The 12,971-nt window shown below is 58.2% G+C and overlaps 1 long non-coding RNA gene across 1 annotated transcript in view; it reads left to right on the top strand.

Moving 5' to 3' along the window:
• The first annotated feature begins 6,673 nt into the window (after positions 1–6,673).
• Positions 6,674–12,971, top strand: part of LOC111731454 — a 10,386-nt gene continuing 4,088 nt past the window's right edge. The window contains exons 1-2 of the long non-coding RNA XR_002777144.1: positions 6,674–6,774; positions 7,788–7,896. This is a non-coding gene — a long non-coding RNA (uncharacterized LOC111731454). The remainder of the gene's footprint in view (positions 6,775–7,787; positions 7,897–12,971) is intronic.

Below are 12,971 nucleotides of genomic sequence, written 5' to 3'. Positions count from 1 at the left end.
GAAAGGAATGTGTCTCCTTTGAACTTGAGCAGGTGGGGCCCAGAGCAGGTGCGACCCAGCACCGCCCCACCCCCGCTCCGGTCCTCCCACCCCTCGGCATCCAGGTCTTGCTCCGATAAACACAGGGTACGAACAGCTCTTGCCTCCGGGCAGCGCCGGCACCGTGGCCTGTGAGACGTATCCCGGAGACCGGCCAGCCAAGGACATGACCTAGACAGTTGGAGACTGTGCCCTCCGTCTCTGGGGCACGACAAGCCTCGACTCGAAACAAACAGGACAATCAAACAGAAGACAACGGACCGAAAGGACGCGGGGTTCCTCGCTGCGCCGCCCCCCGCCCCCCGCAGCCTCCCTTTCCCCAGAGGAACAGCGCACAGGGCGTTGGATCCAGGCTCTCGGCGTTTGTTCCCGCATTCACGTTCGCGAATGTGCACACGCACATTCGTACTTCCTTTCACTTTTCCCGACGCCAAAGTGCTTAAATCTTAAGTTTCTCCCTGAGGAGCTCCTGGCGCACGCTGTCCTTTCATAAGACGTCTTCATGGTGATACCGTGCCCCGGGGTCGACGGCGGATGAAGGGGTCCCCCTCCGGAAGTGGGCCGGCACGGCCAACGTGCAGGCTGGAGACTGTTTTCAGACTCAGCGGAACAGGACAGGAGCTGCTGTGGGCTGCAGCGTCCTGGGGAGGTGCCAGGATCTGGGGTGACGGGAAGTGGGGTGCTGCCAGGACGGAGTCTCGGTGGCCCAGGGGACCAGAAGGGCTAACCCAAAGTGCGGACGACACTTGCATTAGCCAGCTATGGCGGCCGTTCAGAACGCCGCAGACTGGGGGCTTCACGACGGAAATTTACTTCTCATCGTCCTGGAGGCTGAAAGGCCAAGGCCAAGGCCGGCAGATTCAGTTCCTGGTGAGTGGCCACTTCCTCACCTGCAGACGGCCACCTTCTTGCTGTGTCCCCATGTGCCAGACATCTCTGTCTCTCCCTCCCCGTAAGGACACAGACCGATGGGCTGGGCCTTACCCTATGACCGCATTTTACCTGAATCACCCCCTTGGAGGCCCCGTCCCCACATACAGGCACCTGGGGGGTAGTGTCACTCCATGAATTTCGGGGGACACAATTCAGGCCATAGCAACACTTCTGTTCATTCATTTCCCCGAACAGTGACCCGTTATCCACCGAGGACACCAGGCCCTCCAGCGGGGGAAATGATGGGCTCTCTGCTCAGATCAGCACAGGACGGTCACTGTGACAGAGGAGGAGGATGTGATGCAGCCGCTCAGAGGTACCCAGCCCCTTTTAGGACGAGGGGTGGAGGTCAGGGAGGGCTTCCCAGAGGAGGTGGCCGAAGACATGAGCGCAGCTCCCCAACAGGAGCCGTGTGGCCCAGAGAGCAGGGCGTATTCCTCCCTCCTGCCGGCTCAGCACGGGGTCCTCGTGTGGTAAACATCGCTGAAATGCAATCGAGTGATTCTGTGATGAGGAGCGATCGCTATTCACGGGAGGTACGTGGATGGCCGCCCGCGAGCAGTCCGCGAGCACGGCGGCCGTTGCCACTCCCCCTCCTCCTCAGGGACAGTGCGAGTTCACTGCCAGTCCCTCTGCCCCCTGCACGAGCCCCACCAACGCCAGCTCCCTGGCCCAGAGCCCCACCAACGCCAGCTCTGAACCTGGGGCACTGTCCGAACCTCCGTTTTATAGACAGGGAAACTGTTTATAAAAGAGAGGTTGATCCAGCCCACAGGTGCCAGGCGCAGCTGGCTCTGAACAGAGACCAGATGGGAGAGACAGGAGCAGGGCTGGACCTCCCCAGGAGAAGTAGCCTTGAACCTGGCCTAGAGTTTCCTGGAGGGGATTTGAAACTGGAAGCAGAAAGCCAGAGGCTCGTGCAAACAGAGGCATATGCCGTCTACCCCTGCGTCTCTCCTAGTCCAGCCTCCTGCACCCCTCGTTCAGCCCCCACACTCCAGTACGTCTCAGAAGGCAAAGCCCAGGGCCAGGTTTCTCCTCATTCTACCACCTGTGACGTCTCATCCCCTTCAAACAGATAAAAAGCTCCATTTTCCCAGAGCTCCTTAGCGGCCCCCGCTAGGCCAGGCAGCGTGGGGGCCACTTTGCCATTTCCCGTGCCCCCTCCCGGATCTAGAGCCCTCTGTGGCAGCGCCTTCTCATCGTGGCCCCCTGGGACCCCGCCCCTGGGGACTCCCGGCCACGGAGTGCTGACGCGTGCTCACCATTATGGACACGTCGGCGGACTGCGGACAACACCTTGAGAATTGTTACTTCAGGGCCAAGACTGAATGAACGGAAACTAAATACTCAGGTGCCAGAAATAAAAAAGCCACTCCGAGCCAGAGCGGAGGAGGAAGGGGGCTCTGCCGGAGGCTGACAGGTGACGCAGGTAGCTTGGACTCCAGGGACGAGAGGCCAGAACTTCAGTGCCCACTCAGGCAGGTCGGTGTCCAAAGTATCGGGCTACAGCCACTAGAACCAAGCACACGGGCAGAGTGTCACCGGGCCATGACGGGTGGGAGGCCGTGGGCTCAGCTGGGCTGTGCCTTCCTCTGCAGGACCCTGTCACTGCCTCCGTTCCTTAATCACGGTGGGTCCCGTCCCATCTGAGAGTCAAAACCCTCCCTCCCACCCTGTGGTTTTCGTGGCTATTGCTCTATCTCTGGCCTAAATCACATTACCAAAAACTGGGACCCGGGCCCCGTCCCCACCATCATCGTGTCCTCAGCGACAATTTCCGTTCGGACCCACGGACGATGGGGCCTGCTCTCCCGCCAACCCCGGACAGAAAAGGCCATGGACATTCCTGACGCTTTTCCTTCCAACGAAGTTCTCTGCGCTCGGCAGCGGCGGCCGGCTCTGCTCTTACACGGTCCGACCCCCGACCTCGGCCCCTCGCTCATGGTTTCTTCCCACCTCCCTCGAAGGCCGGCGTTCTCGGAATAAAAACAAACAAAAAAAAACCAAAACAAACAAACAAAAAAAACGCCCTCTTTCCCTAGGCGAGTTCATTCGCTACCCTCAGCTTTAACTGCTCCTCCTAAGCTGATGGGTTCTGGAGACACCAACGCCCCCCCGGCAACACGACGCTCATGTCTGCGAATGGTGGGGCCGCGATGCCCAGGGAGGATGAGCAGGCTGCCCGCAGCGGGCTCCCCGCTCAGCTCCAGGCGTGGGCACCGTTATCTCCCCTTGGCCTGGGTCGCTCCGCCCCCAGGACGCGCGTGGAAGCGGCTCCGGCCGCCACCTGCGGCCTGACGGCGCCTCTGCTGGGCCGGCCTCCCGCCTCCACGTCGCTCCTCCCGCCTCCACGTCGCTCCTCCCTCACCCACCTTATTCTCCGTGCCTCTCGATTCGCCGTCTTCCCTCCAATTCCTGCCTCGCGCTCGGCGTCTCGGGAAACCCGAAGCGAGACGCTCCTTCCACGCAGACGTTCAGGGGTCGTCATCGACCCCGAGTCGGCCCCCCTCCTCGTCGGCCTCCCTCACGTGGCATCACCTGTCATCTCGTCCGAGCCAGACACCCAGCCCATTCTACCCCCCGCCGCGTCCGCTGACTCTGGCTGCTTCATGCCCCCGAACCCCGTCTGCTTTCCTCTCTCCTCGCGACCCTGGCTGACTCTACTTACCGCGCCAGCATCTCGCCTCCTCCGCTTCAAGCCCGGTCTTCACCCTGCATCCACCTGCCGCGCTTCCCTCGGGGTCCTTCCAACACGGCGGCTGGTTCTCTCCTTTCGTCTGATTCCCATCTTCCGACGCCTCCCATTGTCTAAGGGGAAGACCAGAACGGTCAGTGCGCCATGTCGAAGCCCAAACACACCTACACGTCTCAGACACTGGCCGTGGCCCAGATATCCTCCACGCCTAAAAGGGTCAGCCATGGTCCCCGCGTGTCCCCACCGGAACTCCTATCAAGTGTCAATTTAACGGTCTGCTCTTCTGTCTCCCCAGCTAGACTTCCGAGGGAAGCCACCACAAAGCTATATCTCATGGGAACCCAATCCCCTAAGAGATCACATGACACATAATGGGAACCAAATAAATACAGCTGAATCGCTGAATAAAAGAATGAATAAATTTGAAGGTAACACACTCGCGTTTGTTTCTATTCACCCAACATCTTAACGCATTGGAGCGTTTGGGGAATCCTCCAGTTTCAGAGCTCCTGGGGCGGCAACAATGAGTCTCCAGTGGTGCCGAATACGTGACACGCCTCCTCTCCCAGATGCCCTTGCAGCTGGCCCTGTGACCAAGGCTCTGCCAAGTGGACATGGCAAGTGGCACAGTGGAACCAAAGGCCAGGACTCAGGGGAGGAGGGCAGGGACGACGGGATCATGTTCACATGCACTGTCTGTCTGTCTGTCTGTCTCTTTCTGTCTCTCTCTGTCTCTGCCCCTATCTCTCTCTCTCCCCCCATGTCTCTCTCTGTCTCTCTGTCTCTCACAGTCTGTGCGTGTCTCTCTGTCTTTCCCTCGGGCAGGTTCACAGCAGAAGCATCGGGAAGGACGTGTTTCGGTGCAGACGACGCTCCGCTGCGGGCAGTGACCGCAGTGAGGTGTCTCGGCATAGCGGCCGCAGCACGGAGGTCCTCGCCAGATCAGTTCTGTGCTGCAGGTTGGACACTGTTCCTGGAAGCTGAGCTGCCGGCAGGTTCTCTAGGCCCCCTGGTTACTCTGCAATCAACCAATATCCTAAGAAAGTCCTCCCTTGCTTAATCAGCCAGAGCGGCTTTTGTCACAAAGAACCCTGACTGAGACACTGGAAAAGCTGCTTGCAGAATTCAATGAAAATCAATGATAAATAAAATGTTTTTAGAATTGATGAAAACTTGAGAAACCTTTAAATATTAGCTAACGCCCGCCCCAGTTTCACGGTCGAAAGAATGGGATTCTAATCCTTGCGGTTCAGTGACACGCCACCCTTCTGGGCCCCGGCCTCCTGACTTCCAGGGGCCACACTAGGAGCCAGCTTCTGAGAGAAATCACGGTTCAAACTTTCCTGGGAACTCATGTCTAGTTGGAAAAAAGAAAGGCTGAGTGTGAAAAGATGCTCCTCGTCGTACGTCATCAGGGACATACGAACTAAACCAGCAACGAGAGGCCACTACACGCCCATCCGAACGGCCGAAGGCCAGAGAGCCTCCGACGCCCATGAGGGCCAGGACGAGGAGCCACAGGAAGTCTCGCTTGTCACTCGTGGGAAAGCTAAAGGCACAGCCACGTTAGAAGACAATGTGGCGGGTCCCTGCAAAACCAAACATGCTCTACCCGTGTGATCCAGCAGTCGCCTTCCTTGGTATTTACCCAAAGGAGTTAAAAACTCGTGTCCACACAAAAAGCTGCTCATGGATGTTTATTGAAGCTTTATTCATCATTGTCGAAACTTGGAAGCGACCAAAACATCTTTCAGCAGGCGAATGGGCAAATAAACTGATTTACCCACAGCGTGAATTTTTTTTTTAGCAGCAAAGAGAAATGAGCTATCAAGCCATGAAAAGACATGGAGGAGCCTTACGTGCATCACTACTAAGCGAGAGAAGCCCATCCGAAAAGGCTACATGCTGTATGATTCCCACCTACATAACACTCTGGAAAAAGCCAAAACCATGGAGACAGTGAAAAGGTCAGGGGCTGCCGGGGGAGGGGGAGGGATGAGCAGGTGGAGACAGAGGCTTTTCGGGGCAGTAAATCTGCTCTGTGTGGTACCGTAATGGTGGATCCATGTTTATATAAATGTCTTCAAACCCACAGAATGCACAAGACCGACAGTGAACCCAAAGGTGAACGAGGGACTCTGGGTGATGATGTCAACATAGTTTCATCAGCTGCAGCAGATGTACCTTCCGGTGGGGGTCGCTGATAGTGGGGGAGGCTGTGCACGTGGGCGTGGCAGGTGTGTGGGGGTCTCCACCCTGTCCTAAGGGTTGCTGTAAATCTAAAACTGCTCTGAAAAGATAAAGTCTTGATTTAAAAAAGTCATTACGTGGCAGAAGAGGCCCGCGGATGAAAAAAGATTTGAGACGCATGTTCATTGAAAAACAAAATGAAAACCCAAAACAAGAAAGGCTGGTGCTGGTCAATCGAGGGGAAAGCTCACAAGAAGCAGAGACCAGGAAAGCGGCCGCGGGCCGAGGAAAACGCCATCTCTGCAGGTTCGGTGGCGGCCCCGGGTGTGCAGGGCAGGAGGGCGGAGTGTGAGGCTGTCCTGGCGGACACAGCTCCCAACGAGAACCTCACCTGCTTTGCCTTCAGCCCGCGGCCACCTGACTCCCTGCGCCCCCGCGCCCCTTCCCCACCGGCTCTCCGAGCCATTCCGACCCAAACGGCCCCAGCCTGAGCCGCCTTTTCTCAGAACTGCCCAGCCTAGGAAAAAAAAAAGAAAGAAAGAAAAATAGAGTTGGCAGGACGAGCCAACTCCGGTTTCCAGGCTTGGAGCTAAATCCGGCTGTAGCTGGACGGAGAGGTGTGTGTCCACGTGACGCGCAGGCTGCTCGCGGCAAACGACATGAGGGGTTATTTATTAGAATTTCTCTCTGAGGATTGCGACACCACCCTTCAGATCCGTCTGAGGGATTGCGCAACCCCTCACCCTATAAATACGGCGGCCGTCTGGCCTCTGGAAGCCCGTCCGCTCCGCTCCGCTCCGCTCCGCCTGCAAGGAGCTCTCCTCCCCGCCCCTGCTGTCTGTCATCTGGGGCCCTGGCAGCCACCATGAGGGTTCTCTACTTTCTGCTGCTACTCTGCCTCCTCTTCTCCCCAGGTGAGCTCGGGGAGCTCTGTCGCCCGGGGCCGGGAGCTCTGGGGCCCAGTGAGCTGTGCGGACAGCTGCCTCTTGTGTCCTGAGGGTGGGGCGGCAGAAAAGCTCCTGAGGATGAGAGGCTGAGTGGCCTGCTGTGGGCAGGAGGCAGCGGGAAGCCTGCTGAGCCTCGGGGCCTGCGCTGTCCCCTGATCGTCCAGTCCCCCCGCCCCAGGAGCGTAGCCAGGCTGATTGTCCCGGGGCCCTGGAGCCGCCCAGCTGTAGGAGAGAGACATGGGCCCATGTCTTGCTCCCTGTCTGACCCCTGGGGCTCCGCGTCCTCTGCGTGTGGCAGGGATGTGAGGCCAGTCCCAGAGAGCCGCCGGCCCCTCCCAGCCCCATCAGGTCTTGGGCATCTAGAAAATACCCTCTATGTGAGGGGACTCTCCGCTCTATCTGCGGGAGGCCGGCTTCCTGTCCAGCTGAGAGAGCTGCAGGCTGCCAGTCCCAGCTCCCCTGGGTCACGGGGTGGGGCCTCCCTGGTGCCCTGCTGCAAGCAGGTGCCACCCGCCCCTCCCACAAGGCCAGCTCACCGGTGCATTTGACTCACCTGCGTGCGGCACCCAGAGACCCACAGGCCGTCAGCCCTTCCTCACAGAGTCCCGTCCAGTCCCCCTGTCCCAGATCACAGAGGGGCGCTCTCAGAGGCACCAGCTCTGGCCAAAGTGGCAGTGTCCCTGAGGCAAGAGAAGGAGGGACACTCAGGAGGCTGGGGGAGCGCACTTTACCCCAGCCCTTTGCCCCCTTACTCCGTGGCCTTGAGCAAAGTCACACATTGTGGGCGTTAGTTTCCCCATCTGCAAATCAATGGGCTGCGGCAGATGATTTTAAAAGGCATTACAGCTCTGAGGGTCTCGGAGAGAGCCAACGGCGCTTCTCCCCAAGCCACCACTGTCAGGCAGGTACGCCTGTGCCTTGTCCCCCGTTTGAAAACGGGGTACGGAAATATTGTAACGCAGAGTTTTTAATGTTTGCAGTTGGAATCCATTAGAGAGCTGGGCAACCAATCTAGAGAGCTGCAGCTATGCTTTTTAGAAAGAACATTTCTATTCTTTCTCTATTCTACTCGGCCAGTGCCTGCCACACGTACGTATCCATGCTGTTTACTTCTATTACGTACTCTGGTTTAAGTCGTGCGTGCGTGTGCGTGTTTGTACTGAATAGCGTGCAAAATTTCTTGCGGCAGCTCAGTTCATACACAAACACGTCTGAAAGCCACTGTGTTACTTAACAGGAGAAGTTATTTTTGGTCTGTTTCGTCTAAATAGAGCTATGAGCGTCCCATTCAAAGCATAGAGAATGAAAGCGTTTCCAAGGAAATGCAGGAAACGCGGAACTCACTAGTCGTTCATTATAAAAACAGCAGCCTGCAGCAGTGCGGAGCCCGCGGTAAACAGGATCAGCCCAGACGCTCCACGCGAGGCTGCTGTACCTGTCCTTCCCACAAACCCTGTCTGCACGCAGCTGCTCGTCCGCGTGGGGTACAGACAGCCCAGGAAGCCACGTCCCTTGGGGGTGGTGGGTGGCCCTGCCGCCGCCAGGCCGAGGCCAGCATCCCCTGCAACGCTGCCCGTCTTGGCGGTCACGCCCGGACAGAGGGCCGCAGAGAGGGCCGCGCGTGGTGCAGGTATTTCCCGCGGGGATTTTGCGTGTCTTCTGCATGAGAACCCCGGGTTTGCCAGCCTGTGTCCCCGGGCCGAGGGCAGGGTCCCCTCACACGGTCTCTGCTCTGCTCTCCAGGCCAGTTCGGGGCGTTGCCCGGTACTGGCGTTGTCCCCCCTTGTTGTTGTGTGGCATTGCCACCGCAGCCGCTGCCCTTGGTCCACCCCCCGGGGACCCAAGCTTGGCGCAGGGCGGGGGCCAGGGCGGCTCTGGCAGGGGCTGCTCGGCCCCAGCCTTGCGCCCCGACTCACCCTGAGTCCTCGCGTGGGGTCAGTTCGCCCCCTTTCCCGGAAGGCCTGTTGGAGCTCGTTCAGTCCGACCTGGTGATGCCACACGTGGGGAAACCGAGGCACGCGTGAGCCGAGGCGGACGAGAGCGGTATGCTCGGTGCAGGCAGTCAGGACTTGACACCTATGTAGCAGTCCTCGTCTCCATCAGGGGAGAAAAGGGAGTTGCTCACACAGACCTCATAAAACGGTCTTCCGGCAAAGACGGAGTGATGTCGAGATGCCATGGTGACTCCAGCCCCCGAATCAGCCAGACGAGAACCGGCCAGGTGTTCAGACGCCAGGGGCATTGGAGGCTGCCCACTGTCTGGTTCAGCCATTGTTTGGCAAATAGCTGCTTCATGCAGGGGTGTCCTGGGGGTGCAGAAGAGCCAGGCACACACGGCCCTCGACCTTGTGACTTCATGTTCCAGAAGCAGAGCAGGGCAAAAAAACCCAATCGTATAATTAACCGCTCATTAAAATCCAGTCGCGAAATGCGATTAAGCACGGGGTGCTGCGGGAACACGTGGCCACGGGAGCTCAGCGGCTCGTCAGGAGCCAGGGAGGCTTTCTTGAGGCAGCCGAGAGGCGAAGGAGAAATGGAAGTCGTTTTGGTGTTCATGGCATTTAAAAAAAAAAAAACAACGTAATTCCTTCTCAGCACTTAAAACTCAGACCATGTCACAGAAAATGTGGATCTTGATCTTCTCTTGAAAACACCGGGAAGCGTGTCAGCACCGCTACACGACGACGGCCACCTGCAGCCGCGCAGCGGGGTCCCGCACCCCCAGGGGGCCCCGCACCCCCAGGTCGCCGCAGGCTCCACCACCCCGACCGCTCGCCGCGGCCCTCGTCCCGGAGCCATGTCATCTGCCGTGGGGCCTGAGCGGATGGCCCTGAATTAAGCCGGTGAAAGGCGAGAGGGCAGCGAGGGCGCGGACGACCAGGCGGACGGGACGCCAGGGGCGGGAGCCCAAAGGCAGAGAGAGGTGAAAAGCGGTGGCTCCCGTCTTAACTGAGACGGCACAGCAGCCCTCTGGGAACGAGGCCTCGCTCGCCCCCGTTTTGTGGATAAATAACTTGGCCAAAGTCACATGGCCGGTAACAGGCAAGGGCAGCACTCAGACCTGGGCCATTGGCTCCAAAGCCGGCACCTCACGCCTCCCGAGGCCCAGAGTGTGCGCAGGAGCTGGGAGGACTCTGGGGGCCAGAGACGGCCTGGGGTCGGGTCGAGCGAGGCCTTCCGAGGCAAGCAAGGCACCTGAGTTTGGGTGAGCCCCGTGAGGTGCGCACACCGACACAGTGATGGAACCAGGATGGCTTAAGAGACCGGCTTGTTGCCGCATGGAAGCTGCCGTGGGGGCCAGCGAGGTCACGCTCCCCGACACAGAGCCTCCTCTCACACCTGCATGGCCCCGAGGCGCTCAGCAGGTCTGCAGAGCACAATCAACCAGTCCACCTGTCCTCTGCATTCCGGGCGGATCTGGGCCTCACCTGGGAAACGGGGCGTTAGGCAAAATGACTCCCAGCTCCAACGTTCTGTGACCCTCGGCCTCCACCCACCTTGCCCACACCTGCGTGTCTCACTCTGCCATCCCCACCCTGACCTGCTGGCCCGAATTCCTTCACCTGTCAGACCTCTGGCGACAGCCACCAGGAATGTGCCCACTGTGGCCTCTGGATCCCACGTGGCCTCCGGGCTGGAGGACGTGCTGGGCCAGCGACACATGGGAAGCAAGTCGTCCTCACACACACCAGGCACAGAGCATCGCCTGAGGCATTTCACAGCCGGAAAAATGCAGCTCTGTGGACATCCTCCCGCTAAAGGTCCCCAGCATCTCTATCAGTCACGCAGGGACTATGAGTCACCCCATTTTAGATTTTACCCACACTGTACAGATTTTTTTAATGGTGGCTCTCAGAGAGGCAGACTTTTCAAACACTCAGCCAGCAAATAACAAACTCTCAGATGCAGCTCTGGCTCCGAGTCCCATAGTCTTCCCCCTTGCTTCCCAAAGCCCCCTGGATGTGTCCCCAGGCACACAAATGTACCTCGAGAATGGTCTGGACAAGAACTGAATGAAAACGCTGGCAAACTTAGTAAGACGTGTTGCTGATTACCCACGGCCAGCGGGCGTTTCTTGGTGAACGGGGACTTCATGGGTTACCTGTCTGCAGAAGAGGGCCCGGGATCTCGGTTAGGTCCTGGCTTGGTCTGGAGTTCCCATGCTTTGCAGGAGAGGCTTGTATATTTGATTTTGTCCTCAGAGAACTTTAAATGAGGCCTCTCTGGCCCCGGTCGCTTGCCGGAACACCTCGGCACCACTCCCAAGACGACAAACAGCCTCAGTTTCGTACTGGCAATGTGGGGGGAACCGCCAATGGGCGGGCAGCCCTTCCCCGAGCATGCCTGCCGGCCACCATCTCATCCCGATCGAGGAAAGAGCCTCAGCTGACTCGCCAAGTCCCTGGCGGCTCCGATAAGCTAATTCCTCACCTTCGACCAGTGCCACGTTGCCTCCCATTGCCAAGTCCATGTACGGTCCCCGCGGGGTGGGACTCCATGGCGAGTCTTGGGAAAACTCCAGATGGCATCGCTCAGCTCCCCGGACCTGCGTCTGCGTTTGCTCCTCACGGGTCTCCCCTCCGCAGGTCGCGTCCGCCCCATTCCAGGCCCCCAGCTCTGCCAGGCAGGCCTGTCCCTTTGCGGCTGGTTCTGCCGTGATGTCTCGCGAGGAGACGGGGCGTGGATCGTGACCGTGGTTGCATTTGGGCTTTGTCTCCTCCCAAACCCACGTCCCTTTGGCAAGTCACTCCCACCTCCGCCCGCTGGTCTTTTGGTACAAGCAGCGTGTATTTTAGTCAACAGCTCGCCAGCTTTCCCTTCCGACGCTGTTCCAACACTTCAGGGGACGCCAACAGCGCGACACAAAGCCAGCCTCAGTGGCCGCACTTCAGAATCCAGTGACGAAGGACAAACTCCATTTCCAACAGGCTGGGCAACGCACCGTCCTCTCGGATTCTGTCCCCTCCCTGCCTCTCAGACTCTGACAGGCTCTCCCTCCCGTGGATCCTTCACTCAGAGCCCGACGATCACTGTTTCTACCGGACCTTCTTCTCCAGGGTCTTTGTCATCTGCTCTCCCTAGAACCATCACCCGCTGACTGGTGCAGGTCAGACCCCATCTCGGCAGCACTGAAAGTTGTCCGTTGCTCCTTCTGCAGACTTATTTTCTGGTGACTCTGTGACAACCCCGCCTCTCCCGTGCTCGCCGCCGCGGTCCTGTCTCCCTCCCTCCCACCGTCTGCCATGACTGACCCATTGGCACATATTCCCTACTTAGTTTCCTGCCACTTAGTCACAGGCACGCTTCACGCAGCCGACATGTATTATGACTCTTGACTAGAAGACTAGCTGGTGTCACGGTTGCGCCTATGCAGGACGATTGTCAATCCAGCTGTAGTTGGTCTAATAAATGTATATTCGGAACAGTCCGTCTTTTCGCTGTAAGCATAGAAACTGGCACAGGCCTGATTTCTCAACAGGCCTGCTCCCCACTGTCCCCGTTCATGCCCCGCTTCCCAGCCTTCATTCTCACCTATAAGAGATTCGCGACGTCCCCGTTTCATAGTGCTCCAGAGGCCACCAGTTGATGTGCCGGAATGTCTTTCTCAGGCCAGCTTAGCGAGGACCAAGACGAGAATGAGCACCAAGCTCAGGGGCGTGCCCGCTCCCATTCTTGGTAAAGGGCAGGAGAAGGGAGGAGCTGAGAGTCATCCGAGGAGCCCCTGAGCCCAGAGGGGGGACCAGAAACGGGCAAAGCGGTGACGGAGAGGATGCTGGCAGCTGCTTCATGGCACGAGGAACACGCAGATCTTTTCAGAAGAATTTTTTTTTTTTTTACTTTTTTAATCATAAAATATAATATGCATCTAGAATCGTACATACGATAGAAGCCGTAAATTAATAAATTATTATAAAACAAGCATTCCTGGAACCACAATATAAGTCAAGAAACAGGACGTGGCCGGCACCCCTCGGTCACGACTTGCCACGGGGAAGCATGGCCCGGTTTTATGGTAGAACGTCCTATATTTCTTATGCTTCTAGCATGTTCATATCCGTGCTGAATCATGGAGCTGGGTTTGCGCCCGCGTTTCGAGGGGCTGGAAACGGAGAGGTGGTGGCATTGCCGCACCACAGCGTGAACAGATAATGCCAAACTGGTCC

The sequence above is a fragment of the Pteropus vampyrus genome, unplaced genomic scaffold (genome assembly GCF_000151845.1).
Source record: "Pteropus vampyrus isolate Shadow unplaced genomic scaffold, Pvam_2.0 Scaffold377, whole genome shotgun sequence".
NCBI lineage: Eukaryota > Metazoa > Chordata > Mammalia > Chiroptera > Pteropodidae > Pteropus > Pteropus vampyrus.
This window is presented reverse-complemented; position numbering and strand designations above follow the sequence as displayed.